Source organism: Felis catus, chromosome B3 (assembly GCF_018350175.1).
Source record: "Felis catus isolate Fca126 chromosome B3, F.catus_Fca126_mat1.0, whole genome shotgun sequence".
NCBI classification, from domain to species: Eukaryota; Metazoa; Chordata; class Mammalia; order Carnivora; family Felidae; genus Felis; species Felis catus.
This window is the reverse complement of record NC_058373.1, coordinates 90,194,848-90,209,919: the sequence shown is the minus strand read 5'-3', so window position 1 is coordinate 90,209,919 and position 15,072 is coordinate 90,194,848. Positions and strand designations below refer to the sequence as shown.

The following is a 15,072-nucleotide window of genomic DNA, read 5'->3' as shown; positions in this document are numbered from 1 at the left end:
AGTTGGGTAGCATCAGTCCCCCAACTTTGTTATTCTTCAGTATTATGTTAGCTATTCTGTGTCTTTTGCCTCTTCATATAAACTTTAGAATCAGTTTGTCAATATCCACAATATAACATCCTGTAATTTTGATTGGTATTGAATTGAATCTATATATAAATTGGCAATTAATGACATCTAAATAACATTGATTTCTCCTCTCCATGAACATGGAATATCTCTCAATTTTTTTGTTTGTATGTTTATACTATTTTAATGTTTTACTTGCATGAGATCCTTTTATAAGCTCCAAAATTTACAATTTGGGGATCATATTATATTACATATTTGGGTTTGTGATACAAGATAATTTTGTATAATTTTAATCAAAATTATTTTCAGATTTATTCTTGTTTTCAATTTGTAGTAAACTTCTATTTATTGTGAATAATTATAGAATGTTGGTCAATTTACATCCTAATGAAGTAAAAATTACTCTATGCCCTCACCACAGATTAGTAATTTGCAAGGTTTTACAGCATATCAAAACACACGTAATACTGAAACAAGGAATAAGATATAAATCTTTCTATAACCTACCATTCCTCATAAGATTGCCAGTGCCTTGGATTCATCATTCTTATTTTTAATGCATTTGATATATGTATTTTTAAAAATTTTTTTAACATTTATTTATTACAAAAAGCATGAGCAGGGGAGGGGTAGAGAGAGGGGGAGACATAGAATCTGAAGTAGGCTCCAGGCTCTGAGCTGTCAGCACAGAGCCCGATGTGGGGCTTGAACTCACAAACTGCGAGATCATGACCCAAGCCAAAGTCAGTCGATCAACCAACTGAGCCACCCAGGTGCCCCTTGATATATGTATTTTTAAAATAAGTCCCCAATATCTGCTGTTTCAAATGAGTATTTTGCAAAACAAGTATAAATTCCAAATGTGTAAATGTGTAAATAAATTATCTTTTTTTGGTTTATTTGGAGTAGACTAGACATTTTCATATAATAGTATGTCTTATAGAGTGAAGTCACTATTAATGTTTGGACTTATTTCTGAGAATGACTCAAGAAATATCCTAAGAAGCAAAAGTATTAAAAACAAAACAACAACAAAAAAAACCACACCTGTTTGATCAAAATACCTGACTAGGTCTAGAGGAAGGACTTGATATCTGAGGTCTAAAATATAGGAAAACAAAATTTTTACTTGTTCATAGGGGTATCATGTGACAAATATAAACATAAAGAGCCTACCAAGAACGGATAAAGATGAGTTGGATTTAGACTTGATTGCTACATTCTTATTTGTTGTTTTTTTCAATATCCTTCTTACTTGTTTATCATTATGATTCCCAGTGGGGTATTGTAGATCCCTATATATGAATACCCTTGCACAGGGAATCATACATATGGATTTTGTCTCCAAATATTTAGAAATCAAGAAAATCACTGAGAAACTTCTCATAAACTATAATAAAGCATTGCTAAAATTTTTTAAAAATAATCTCTCCATACCTTTAATAAAAGTTTCTTGCATGTTATGATGAATAGAGAACAAACCCAAGAAGTGATTCAGATGTTAGATATCTGCTGGACTCACTATTATGTGACTCATTCCTGGAAACCAGTTTCCAGACTTGGGACATTTGCATAAAACTACATCAATAAAATCCACGAATGCCATAGGTCTACCCTCATTATCACTCTAATGATTAGAGTCATTCTTTAATTAAACCTGACCTAAAATTTTGAGTTCCATTGCTTCATTTCAAGGTACATATAAGAAATATTTTTAAATGCTCCCAAATGTAGGGTGCCTGGGTGGCTCAGTTGTTTGAGCATCTGTCTCTTGCCTTCAGCTTGGGTCTGATTTCACAGTTTGTGAGTTCAAGCCCCACATCAGGCTCTGTGCTGATGGTGTGGTTGGAGCCTGCTTGGGATTCTCTGTCTCCCTCTCTTTCTGTTCCCCACCTCCAGCTCTTGTGCTGTTCCTCTCTCTCTCTCTCTCAAAATAAATAAACTTAAAAAAAATTAAGATGCCCCAAAATATAACCTTGATTGAATGAAAATATTACATTAAAATTACATACAATTACATATAATTTTATTTGTCAGCATGTCCTTTTCAGTCTTCTCTCAAGTAGAGAGTTATTAGAAAAAGTTTAGTCTATTTTCCTGTCTCTTTATAAATAATGAATGCAAGTTTTCAACTGTGGGTTATTTCTGCAGTGGAATCATGATTGTAGTAGCTATTGAAATAATCTAAGAAGCACTCCTTTGCTTGTAATGGAATTATGTCTTCAAGACATAAATAAGTAAGCAGGTATTACAAGGTTATTTATTTTTCAGATATTAAACAATCTGTTAAAACTTCAGGCTTTAGAACAGTAATCTAGATCTACATGCAAGTGATCAAAAAGAAAGCCAGATTCTTATTATGGATTTAGAATTGTCTGACACTAAGAGGAACAGTCACCTCAAAAAAGTTGCTTTCACCTCAGCAACAAAGCTTTTACCTCAGTTGTCAAATTGCATGTGCCTGACTGTTTGCATAAAAACAGAGGGGGATGCATTTTTTATGTCAAGTAAGTACATCTTGAGTATTCCTGATGGTCCAAAGGAAGGTTAATTAAACAAACGAGTTTGAGCTACCACCTGCCAAATTACAGTCACCATCCAGCTTTACCTATGTAATCAAGGATGATGGAAAAGATTGTTTTTTGAGACTAACCCATATATATGTCACCGCCTGCTTGTCACCATCCCCAAATGGTGTGTTTTACTTATCCCTTCTGGGTGATAAAATATCTTCAACACCACTGAAGTTGTCCAAAAGTCTAGATGTTAAATACTTCTGTGTCAAAACAACATAATCTAATTTAACTGTGTTATCTAAGTTAGCACTTTTCAAAATCAAGTCTCTAGGTTTTCTTATATTATTAATGTTTTCAGCTAGCAATGATAGATCTACAAGTCCCTGATTTTTTCACACATCCTTCCATGTAACTGATGCTTCTGTAATTTCATAGTGCTTTTCCTTCCATATGGTAAGTCATTAGAAATGTTAAGTTAGTGTGTATGATCAATGTAGCCTACACTGATTCTTCTAGTCTGTGAGTTTCTTGCTATGGTAAATTGCAGATTTTTCTCTAAAAGAAGTCTCTGTACCCCCAATTTTTTTCCTGTAAAGTCTCCCACACTGTTTTTAATATTAATGGCAGGTGCCTCAGTCTACCCATAGCATATGTTAAAATATCCCTAGTGCAGCCCACAGTGATATAAGGGAGGTTAGCTGCATAGTCAATGAAACAGGGTGTTCATCACAATAACTGGGATAATAACTTAGGTTGAGTCTGTACTTATTGTTTTTTTTCTAATGAGTTTCATGCCAACACTCTGCAGTGAAGATTGTTGCCATGCATCTAATGTCAGGTGTCAGGAGTACTCTCCACATGACATCAACCCCTCCTGGTCCTAAATGTAAAGTAATCATTGTCTCCTAAAGCAAAGCATTTATTCAGAACTCATCCCAGGACACTTGACAGTAAGTACTATAGTATTAGCAACCCACAGAGCCAAAACTAACAGTAGGCAGAGAGAGCAGTGACCTTTCTACATCAAGTATTGCCAGCTAAGACATTTTTAGTTTTGGTGTCAGTACTTAAGGGCTTTTGGGAGAACTGTGCATTATCTCTCTAGCTTCTGGAATTTTTACCTAAGTGAGACAACACATCGGCACATTAACAACAACTTTGATAGTCCAAAGTTGAAACCTATCACTGAGGCTGAAATTCTACCTATAATAAGCAGCATATTTGCATAATCTCAGATGGAAAAACATCTTTTTCCACTAAGCTCACATGGCTATTTGTAGCTTTCCATCACTAGTTATCTTAGGGTAGTTATTTCTGCATTGCAATACCCTTATCTCTCCTACTGATCTATAATTATTTTTAAACAAAAACTCCAATTGGATTCATTTGTTCCCACTTCATAACAGCAAACCAGGGTCTTCATTCATCACCTATCAGAAAACAAGACCCTGAGGAATACAGTCAAGACTAAGAAGAAGAGAAAGTAGCAATATAAGAGCACCAGAATAAACACCCACTGAGAATGGTGAGCCTGCCATAAAACTAGATCAAATTTGACAACAGGAAAACACAAAAACAAAGAGATCTAACAGTTGATACTTAAAAATTCTATTCCAGTTGATGTCCTTGAAACCCCCATGGTCGGGATGGTTGGGGAGAGGGGCTCTAGGCCCATGTTCATAGCGCCTAAAAAATAAAGAGAGGTTTCCACGATGAGCAAAATGGACATGGATCATGACCTTACAGTGCTTACAATCTGAAAGGGAGGTCAATATTAGATAACTGCACAAAGAGACACAAAACTGTAATGAATTTCAGTTATGCATTGCTGTGGCACCATATAATAATGAGATGATGTGGTCCGGCAGAACAACAAAAGGCTTCCTTCAGGAACTGAATACTGTGTTGAGATACTAGGCAAAAAGGAACTGGGAGTGGTGATCTGCTGAGGAAGAAAGGACCACTCTCGAAGACTTAGGTGGGAGGTCACATGATGCGGAAGAAGGACGGAAAGGCCACTCTGGCTGGAACGCAGGAAAGAAGAGGAGTGCAGTGTGAGATGAGCTGGGGACATTTAGAAAAGTGCTAAGCCGTTTGAACATAGTAAGCCATAAGGAATTTTGCCTATATTTTGAGCAATGGTCTTTTGAGAGGTATGTCATGTCAATTTTATAGTTTGTAATACTCTCTCTGGCTAGCTATGAAGAATAGACAGAATTGAGGCTTGGTGGATGTGAGCAGATAATTTAGGAAGCCTCTGGAGTAGGCCCAGGAGACACACTATGGTAGTTGGGACCAAGGTACTAATGGTCCCAAACGGAGACAAATGGATAAATTCAAGAAATTTTTTGTAAGTAAATTTGACCATATTAGGTGATGGAATTTGTGGAATGAAGGGGGAAAGGTTAGAAGATGATTCCTATTTTTTCTGGTATACGATGATGACATTTACTGAACTCAAGAATATCAGAAAGAATAAGTATAGGAAAAAAATTGAGGGTTGCTAGAAGGGAGGTGGGTGGGGGGTGGGCTAAATGGGGGATGAGCATCAAGGAGAGTACTTGTTGGGATGAGCACTGGGTGTTATATGCAAGTAATGAATCACTAAATTCTATCCCTGAAACTAATATTACACTGACTAACTTGAATTTAAATAAAATCCTTAAGAAAAACAATGTCAAAAATAGTATTTGGGAAGATGACCAAGAGCTTAGTTAGCAACATGTTAAATTTAAAGCACTTAGATATATTAATTTGGAACTGACTGTCACTGAAAGCATATATTTGTGAGAGTCATTATAAAGTTTCCTCTAAGAATTTTATTCTCCCTTCTTTTTAAAAACATTTTTTAATGTTTATTTATTTTTAAGAGAGAAAGAGACAGAGTGTGAGCTGGGGAAGGGGCAGAGAGAAGGAGACTCAGAATCCGAAGGAGGCTCCAGGCTCCGAGCTGTCGGCACAGAGCCTGATGGAGGGCTGAAACTCACAAGCCATGAGATCATGACCTGAGCTGAAGTTGGACACTTAACTGACTAAGCCACCCAGGCGTCCCTATTCTCATTTCTTTTAAAAATGAGCACTGCATGATTTAACATGTTTCTTCTTTGCTCTACCTTTCAGGGTTATTGAACCTGATATATAACTAATGGTTTCATGTGTAAAAGAAAATCTATCTGGTTGAGAACCTATATAATTTCTTAAACTACCTCATAGAGATAAAAGAAGAATCCAATATATTCATGTTTATTAAAAAGTACTGGAAGGTTTCAAATGATAATATATTGATTATTACTATTGTTATTATTTATATTGATAAATGATTAATTGGCTAAGGCACTGTCAATGTGATCAGAGTTGATAATGTGCAAGTCTTAAACATAGGGAAATTTGTTTCTAAAAAAATAGAAGTCTTTTAAATATTATATTTAATGCCAGTAAGAATACTTAGAATATTTAGAATGCATATTACCCTTGTGGAGTGATTATCATTACTACCATGTATATAGTAAATGATCTTCAGATGTACATATACTTGTGTACATATTTAGACAGGCAAGCACAGCTCCTGTTCAGATATTATTGTTTATTATTTAAATTGATCACAGAGCTTTAGTTAAACAAGAAAGAACAGTAGAAAGAGACAAAAGTACTATCTTACTGGCCAAGGCTAATTGAAAAATAACCATCATGGGGCGCCTGGGTGGCGCAGTCGGTTAAGCGTCCGACTTCAGCCAGGTCACAATCTCGCAGTCCGTGAGTTCGAGCCCTGCGTCAGGCTCTGGGCTGATGGCTCGGAGCCTGGAGCCTGTTTCTGATTCTGTGTCTCCCTCTCTCTCTGCCCCTCCCCCGTTCATGCTCTGTCTCTCTCTGTCCCAAAAAAAAAAATAAACGTTGAAAAAAAAATTAAAAAAAAAAAAAGAAAAATAACCATCATAACAACCACTACCACTTCAACCGTCCTACACTAGTAACGAATAGATACTCCATTGCCTCATTATTTTACTACTTCACCATGCTTTACTTCCCTTAAGAAAGTTCCCAGTATTCCATTTATTTTTAAAGGGATTTTAATGGATGTGCTATGAATTTTCAATGAGCTATTTGAAATTTGAAGAACCTAATTAGGAATGTATTTACTTTCTCTTTTTTTCAGGGTGATTAATTCCATGCAAGACTTTCAGCCTAATGTTACTCCAAAGAAAAAAAAAACAGAAAGGGAAAAGGAGGTTCCACTTCTACAGACTAATGGACTAGTAATTTAAAAATTGAATTAAGCATTAACTCAGAAGAGTCCTTCTCAACATATAAATTATTTCTGTTTAGCCTTCTATTGCCAGGTTAATTAAATAAATTCTTTGGCCTTGATTATAGCCATTAGTAAATGAAAATGTATTTGAATTCTCTAAGTCTTGTGATGTACACTAGAGAATCTATGTCAGTAAATCTTTCCCATGCTAACAGCTTTCAAAAGTCAGATGTTTCATTTAGAAAAAGTCAGCTTTATCTGTGGAAAGCAAAAATTTATTAATTTTCTAGTTTATTGTTTGGGCATATAAAATCTCTGTAGGTTCTTGAGGGGTTGCCTTTAAGAAACAAACCTTATATATCTCCATATCTTCAAAATATGTGAAATCAACTCAAGCTTAGTTGGGGTCCTCCATTTCTTTAAAAAGAGCAAAATCTGCAAAATCTGGAATGTCTTCCTCAAGTCTCTTTATTTAATAAAAAGCTCAAGGACAAAAATAACAAAAGCAATTTTTAAGATAAATGAATAAATGATGCACAAAAAGAGTACAAGGTAATAAAATATGCATAGAAAAAACCTACACTAAAATAATGATTCATAATCTATCTTCTACATGCTGAGACTCATCATTTTATGCTATATAGTTATAATGAATTAACTTCAATATAACCTAATATATCCTTTCTGTTTACATCTTAAAAGTAGTCCATCTACATCACTTTGAGTACACTAGCGACATACCGAGTGCCTGTTTTAACTATGCGGTAGGTAGCACCATGATTCAGAAATAAATTTGTAACAACAGTCTCTCTGTTCCTTCAAGAACACAGACCTATCTGTTGCTGGCATACTAAAGCTGTAAGATGTTGTAAAATGAAACTAAGGTTATTAAGTATTTTCTACCCATTCTCTCTGAGGAAGTTTTAATTGCTAAGCACCTAATCACAATAAACAATCCAGGTGAAATCAAACTTTTACTGTCTAGAAAAGTGCACTCATAATCATTTTCTATGTGGTGACATTTTGACACAAATATATCCCTAAAAGAAGTAAGGGATGCCTACATAAAGAATTTGGGAGAAGAGAAAAAAGAAGTATGTCAAATTTAAACCAAGTAAACTAAAAAAAATGGCTAAGTAATAGGATTGCAAGTACGAACCACCAGATTCTGAGCATTTTCCAAGATAACACTTTTACTTTTCAAATCCTATAAACATAAACAATCACGTAATTGATGTATTTATCTGATATACCCAGTAATTAAGAAGCCCAAAGATAAATATGCAGCTGGGAATTTGTTTTGGGGTAGTGTATAATATATTACATTATGCATCTTGTACACTGTTCATGTCCCAAGTTCAATCCATTTCCCTGCCTGTGACTTCTCTTTTATTTTTTTAGTATGCGTATTTATAAGCTGCCATAAACTCTCCTTCAATGACTCAGAGAAGATGTCACTCAATAAACCAACCAATCAAGAGAAGTGTCATTTTCTGCACCAGTCTCTTACCCTCCATATACCACTGGACATCACAGTCACGGAAAAGGCACTTGATATTTAAGACTCAAAAGACAAGAGATGTTATCCCATATTCATAATTCATTAGCCAGGCAACTTTAATAAAATACTTGGTCATTCTGAATCCATTTGCTCCTGTGCAAACATTATTATTTTAATCTTTCCCCTGTCTAAGCCTCAAAGCTGCAAATATAAATCATGATAATCATATGAAACAATCCTGAAAAAGATAGCAGAAAATCCCATAAAGATACAGATTGTCAACATGAAAAGGAGTAACTGTATCTTCAGAAAGACAGAACTCAAAATAGAAGTGCGAAAGTTAGTGATGAACAATGTTGGTTTTAATTTGTATACTAATTTGCAAGACTTCCAGTTAGCCTCCTCTAAGTGTTTTTAAAACCACTGGCAATGATCAAACTGAATGCAGTCTACTTACTTCTGAAGCCAGAAGAGTTCCTCACTGCTGTGAAGGAGTCAGCACTCTGCCTGGCTGCTGAAGAAGACGGACAGGGTGAAAGCATCTCCAAGCTGATTCTGAGGAGAGTGTCAGAAGGGTGCTCAGCTACTACACATCTTCCCAACACCTGGCTGAGTGGTTACAGGGAGTCTTCAAAGGAGACAAGCACAAAAAGAGTGTATCAAAATATGTTTATAAAGCATCTTTGAAAAATAAAGCTGCTGCTAACTGTGTGATCAATCTCAAAGTGTATCAGGAATATCACTAAATAGAACTTAAATAGATTTGCATAATAAGGCTTTGTGGGGGAACGTGCAATACATTCTGATACCAACAGAGAGGTCAGCATTCTGGTTTTCATCTGTAGTTTTCTTATCTCACGATTGAAGACAGTTTAAACAAAAGCTATATAGCTCAATTTTCTTTATATTGCAATTAGTTCAACTTGCAGGCTAATGTTAAAAAAATGACAAATGTCAACAAAGGTTTAACCATCATCTAGTATATGTACCAGGCACCTGAACCTGGAGACATAGCAGTGAATGAAGCTCCTAAATCCCTTCCTCACGCAACTAATGGTCTTACGTTGTGATGCCTGTATTTTCGTCAATAGAGAAGATCTACTATTGAAACACATGTGTCTATGGAGGAAAACTCAAATGTGCCTCTTGTATTTCACCCTCATATCAAAAGATTGCTGATTTCTACCTACTGCTGAGGGTCCCATGTTAACCTAAATAATAACTGGCCCTGCTCTATGAGATACAATATTTAACTTTCTTTCCCCTAAAATCTACATAGTAATGTCAATTAATATTCAAACACAATAATTTTTAATGTAGGAATGGACTGAATTTTTGAAAGTGTTTTTGAAATGAAGAAAGGCATTGTAATTTTCCATAAGCTATCACTTATTTTGTCTGGAGAAGCACAAGTGAGGAATAATACAATTCCAAAGGGTATTAATAAGAACCATATAAAATGACACAAAGACAATTCAGGTTTAGTTTATTGCTTCTGCTGTCTCAATTTGTAAAAATGTGTGAAAAATCTTACAAAGTTAAAATTGAACAGGGTGATTATATTGTCCTGAGATAGCTGATAATTAGGACTTAAAAAAAAGTAGAGCTACGGCTTACAGTTTACATTGAAATCACTCAGAAATGCTAAAAATCAATGCATAGATTAATGGTAAAATGGGATGAAAGTAAATTATAGTTTACTTCAAATCACCTTTATGAATCTGCCAACCAACACTATCTTTTTAAAATTTATATTTGTTACTAAAGATGTGTCTTATAGAATTAGAGAATAACTCAGACATACCACTCACACACATGAATATAAATCAATCATATGCCAACCACCCTGAGACAGCTATTGTTTGCCTTATTTATTTCCTTCCATGAATATTTTAGACTAATTTTTACATTTTATATGCATGATAAAAATACAGGAAATCCAAAAGCAAATCCCCCTCCAAAGCAAGACATATACCCAATAGAAGAAACAAATTTCAAATTTCAGAGCATCCCCTCAGAAATATTTTATGCATATGTAAATGTGAGTGTGTGTGTATTTTTATACATATATATTATACCTTGTTTTGCTCCATTCCTTTTATTCATACACCATGAAGATCACTCCTATTTTCTATCAACAACACTATCCATTCTATCTGTATCAATCATATGCATACAATATAATCTGCTCACACTGTGTCCCAATTCAAAATTAGGAAGTTTCCAGAATTATATTATAAAATGATATAATCAATGTCCATAGACATCTATGCATGCACACATATTAGTGAATACATTTATAATAAATTCCTAGAAGTAAAATGTTTAGGCCAAGAAGCCTATTATTGAAATTCTGAGTATGTTCCCTCTCTGTAGTAAAGAGGTGGTACAAAGCAAGAGCAAAATATAAATACCTCCAATTATTATACTAACAACAAAAAAAAGACTGATGATCAACAGGATTTCCATGTCCTCGTTTTAGTATGAAGAGTATAGCCACTGCTCAATCCTATCTAAATCCCAATCATCTAAAGTTATTTTTATGTATGGTTACATCATTTATTAATGATAACATTTTCCCTTTTATTACAATACCTTTTATTAGGCAGTTACTATGTGCCACCTGCCCAAAAGCATGTATTATCTAAACCAGTTCTGCCAAGAATCAAATGAAGTAAATACATATCCTTATACACTGCTATGATAAGTAAGGATAGAGATGCTTTTTTTGAGAGAGAGAGAGAGAGAGAGAGAGAGAGAGAGAGAGAGAGAGAGAGGAAGCAAAAGAGAGAGAGAGCCCCACAAGGGGCAGAGAGGGAGAGAGAGAGAGAAGCGGGGCTCACCCAAAGCAGGGCTTGAGCTCACCTAAGGTGGTGCTCACCTGAAACAGGGATCAAGACCACCCCATGAGGGGCTCAAACTCATGAACCTTGAGATCATGACCTGAGCCAAAGTCTGATGTTTAACCGACTGAGTCACCCAGGTGCCCCCAAATCAATGCTCTTATATCTGATGATGTAAGTGAAGATTTCAGAAAACCATTATAGGATTCTATAGTAAAGAAACACAAACAAGGTACTGGGTTTTTTTAGTCCATATATTTTGGTCAGTGCAATGCTAAAAATAGTAGCTTTTTAGATTGGTATTCTAATACTGCAATTTTCTAGGGTGATCTTACTAAGATTTCCCTTTCTACTTGATATCTTGAAATAAAACATCTTATAAGAAATTCTGATCACTTTCTCAGTTCCAAGTTGTTGCTATGTTGGCCTTCTTCCACAGTTTTAGAAAATTTGGCAACTGTTATTGTTTATGTACATGTATTCCCGAGAAATATGGTTCTTCCTCCAACAATTATCTTGGATGCCAACACTAAACTCTGAAAGAACTCAGGAAACACAGGAAAAACTCGGAAAGTTAATAGGGAATTCTTTTTTCAAAACAGAATCATGACCCCTTTAAGCTCCTAATGGTATTTTCTTCCCCTCTACAATGTCTTTGTTAAGTGTTCTTCAGTTGTCTGAACATACACTTTGATTCAAATCTCACTATCAATAAAGGTAGTACTTTAAAGTCTTATGAGCCTGGATTGGAATCATAGCAGTGACCACACTACTCAACTTTCTCTCTTAACATGAAAACAATATTACAACAACTTGTAATTATCACAAGGTATCATACAGCTGAAAGTACCAATAATGGGTTAAAATTCATTGCAGACATGTGCTAATGTTGTTTCCCTCAGGACGTTCTTCCTAAGGTTGCCCTAAATTTTACCATATTAAACACTAAAGAAACCCTTGAGATATTTAAAAGTAGCAGTAACATAATCTCCAATATTTCCTTCAATTTTAAAATCCAGTTTGAAAAATTATGAATATACCATCATTACTTCTCTTTCTCCATCTTACTTCCAATTGTACAAAATAAATAACATGAGGGAGATGCTCTTCATTAGTTTTTAATTATATGTACCTTGTATTGAAAATGATTAAAAATTAAGCCTTTAGTCATCTGGATGTTGGATCTACATGATGCAAAAAGCCAGCTGTTTTGAAATATATGAATAAATGAATCAGATGTCTTCACTGTAATTTAATCACTTATCTGATAATCATATGATAATATGTTATTTGGCATAATATAGCCATGGTCTTCAGTGGACTACTCTAAAAATGCTATTTTATTAAGATAAGTAAGTTGAAAGAATTTGGACCAGAAAATATAGAATAAAATTGGAAATTAACAGGGGCACCTGGGTGGCTCAGTTGGTTAAGCGTCAGACTCTTGATTTTGGCTCAAGTCATGATCTCATGGTTCATGGGATCAAGCCCCCTTATGGGCTCCATGCTTGAAGTCTGCTTGGGATTCACTCTCTCCCTCTCTCTCTACTTCTCTCTCTCTGTCTCTCTCTGTCTCACTCTCTCTCTCAAAATAAATAAACTTTAAAAAAAATCAGAAATTGTTTCACATTAATGTTTTCTTAAGTGCAAAAATATTTAGGGAATTTATATAAATACTATTATTAAAACATGCCTACTAGATATTTATCCAAGGGATACAGGTATGCTGTTTCAAAGGGGCACATGCACCCCAATGTTTATAGCAGCACTACCAACAAGAGCCAAGGTATGGAAAGAGCCCAAATGTCCATGGATGGATGAATGGATAAAGAAGATGTGGTACACACACACACACACACACACACACACACACACACACAATTGAGTATTACTTGGCAATCAAAAAGAATGAAATCTTGCCATTTGCAACCACGTGGATGGAACTAGAGGGTATTATGCTAAGCAAAATTAGTCAGTCAGAGAAAGACAAATGTCATATGACTTCACTCAGATGAGGACTTTAAGATACAAAACACATGAACAGAAGGGAAGGGAAGGAAAAATAATATAAAAACAGGGAGGGGGACAAAAACACAGAGACTTAAATATGGAGAACAAACAGAGGGTTTCTGGAGGGGTTGTGGGAGGGAAGGATGAGCTAAACAGGTAAGGGGCATTAAGGAATCTAGCCCTGAAATCATTGTTGCACGCTATATGCTAACTAATTTGGATGTAAATTTTAAAATAAATAAATAAATAAATAAATAAATAAATAAATAAATAAATAAATAAATAATTTAAAACAACAGCAACAACAAAAAACACGCTTACCTCATCACCAGTACCGTTAAACCTAATTTAAAAATTAAATTAGAGGCATCGGTTGAATATTGAAATGCATCTGTGTTACTGAATAAAATTGTAGTATTATATACTCAGCTATAGCAAATGTTGACAAATTGTCATACACCTCCAGGATCATATGATAAATAAATTAATGCACCACTAGAGCATTTGTTGCTTAATGTAAATGTCACATTGCAAATGAGAACAACTAATCATTCCTCTCCTCTAATACCAAGAGTTCAGCAGTGAAATAAAACATAAATCTTGGTGCCCTAAAAATTTTATTACAGCATTTGTAATTTTCTGTTAACAACTCAAGAAAATAATTTTAAGTCATGCTATAATTCCATAAAATACAACCCAAGGTAAAGTCTTCCCTGGGATGGACAGAGAGAAGCTAGAGGTAGAGTTGGCTCTACATTGCTTTAAGGAACACATTAACTCATTAAATTTCATAGTCATAATTTACAATAATGGATTCTTCATCATAGAAAGCAAACACTAAATTAATAACTTATTTAGTGAAGAAATCTGATTTTAGTTATAAAAATTATATCTGCGAGGTTGTGGTTACAAAATTCTTATACAAAAATAAATAAGTGTAAAATAAGGCCCAACTGAAATTTGTAGAGCTAGTGAAGCATTTTTCTTTGCATAACTAATATTTCCTTTCTTTTTTTTTAAATTTTTTTTTCAACGTTTATTTATTTTTGGGACAGAGAGAGACAGAGCATGAACGGGGGAGGGGCTGAGAGAGAGGGAGACACAGAATCGGAAACAGGCTCCAGGCTCCGAGCCATCAGCCCAGAGCCCGACGCAGGGCTCGAACTCACGGACCGCAAGATCGTGACCTGGCTGAAGTCGGACGCTTAACCGACTGCGCCACCCAGGCGCCCCTAATATTTCCTTTCAATGACAGAATCCAAAGAATCCAAATAGTAACAAAAAACTTCAATATATAAATCTTTCACAAGATAACTTCTTGAAATGTCTTTGATTTTCAAAGTTTTGGAAACATTTTTTTTTTCTTCCAAAAGTCAACTGAGTGGCATATCTTCAACCCTTGGTGAAGGGAGAGAACTGTACTTGTACTTCTTGCTGTCCTAGCTCATGATCTGCTCTGAAAAAATAAATGTTGAGTCCTGCTCTGTTTCTTTGACACATGGAAAAATAAAATGCAACATTTTTGTTAGTGGCTTGACAAAAGTCAGCATGCAGATATTATGGTTACACTAATCTGCATGTCAGCCTATGACTCTGATAATAGTCTTTTTCAATTAAAAGAAAATATAAGCATGTTCTTATCGATTTAATGTTTACTTTACATGTATCTACATGTAGTGCTTTCTTCTTTCCTCCTCATTCCTTCCTTCTTTCCTGTCTCTCATTTCATGTCTTCTTCCTTCCCTTCCTTCCTCCCTCCTTCCATCTGTCTTCAGTGACTCTTAAGGATTTACTCAAACTTTATGTTTCTTGGTTTTAAAATGATTATAATAAAACCAACATCATAATGTCATTGTAAAAGTTATTTGTATATTGCACATGTGC

At 34.9% G+C, this 15,072-nt stretch overlaps 1 protein-coding gene across 6 annotated transcripts in view; it reads right to left on the bottom strand.

The window, feature by feature from the left end:
* The window catches only part of LRFN5 (leucine rich repeat and fibronectin type III domain containing 5), a 249,620-nt gene that overhangs the window by 115,051 nt on the left and 119,497 nt on the right, over positions 1 to 15,072 (bottom strand). For all 6 annotated transcript variants that reach the window (XM_045059863.1, XM_023255665.2, XM_023255667.2 and 3 more), the window contains exon 2: positions 8,793 to 8,963. The gene's annotated coding sequence lies outside the window, so the exon portion shown is untranslated. The remainder of the gene's footprint in view (positions 1 to 8,792; positions 8,964 to 15,072) is intronic.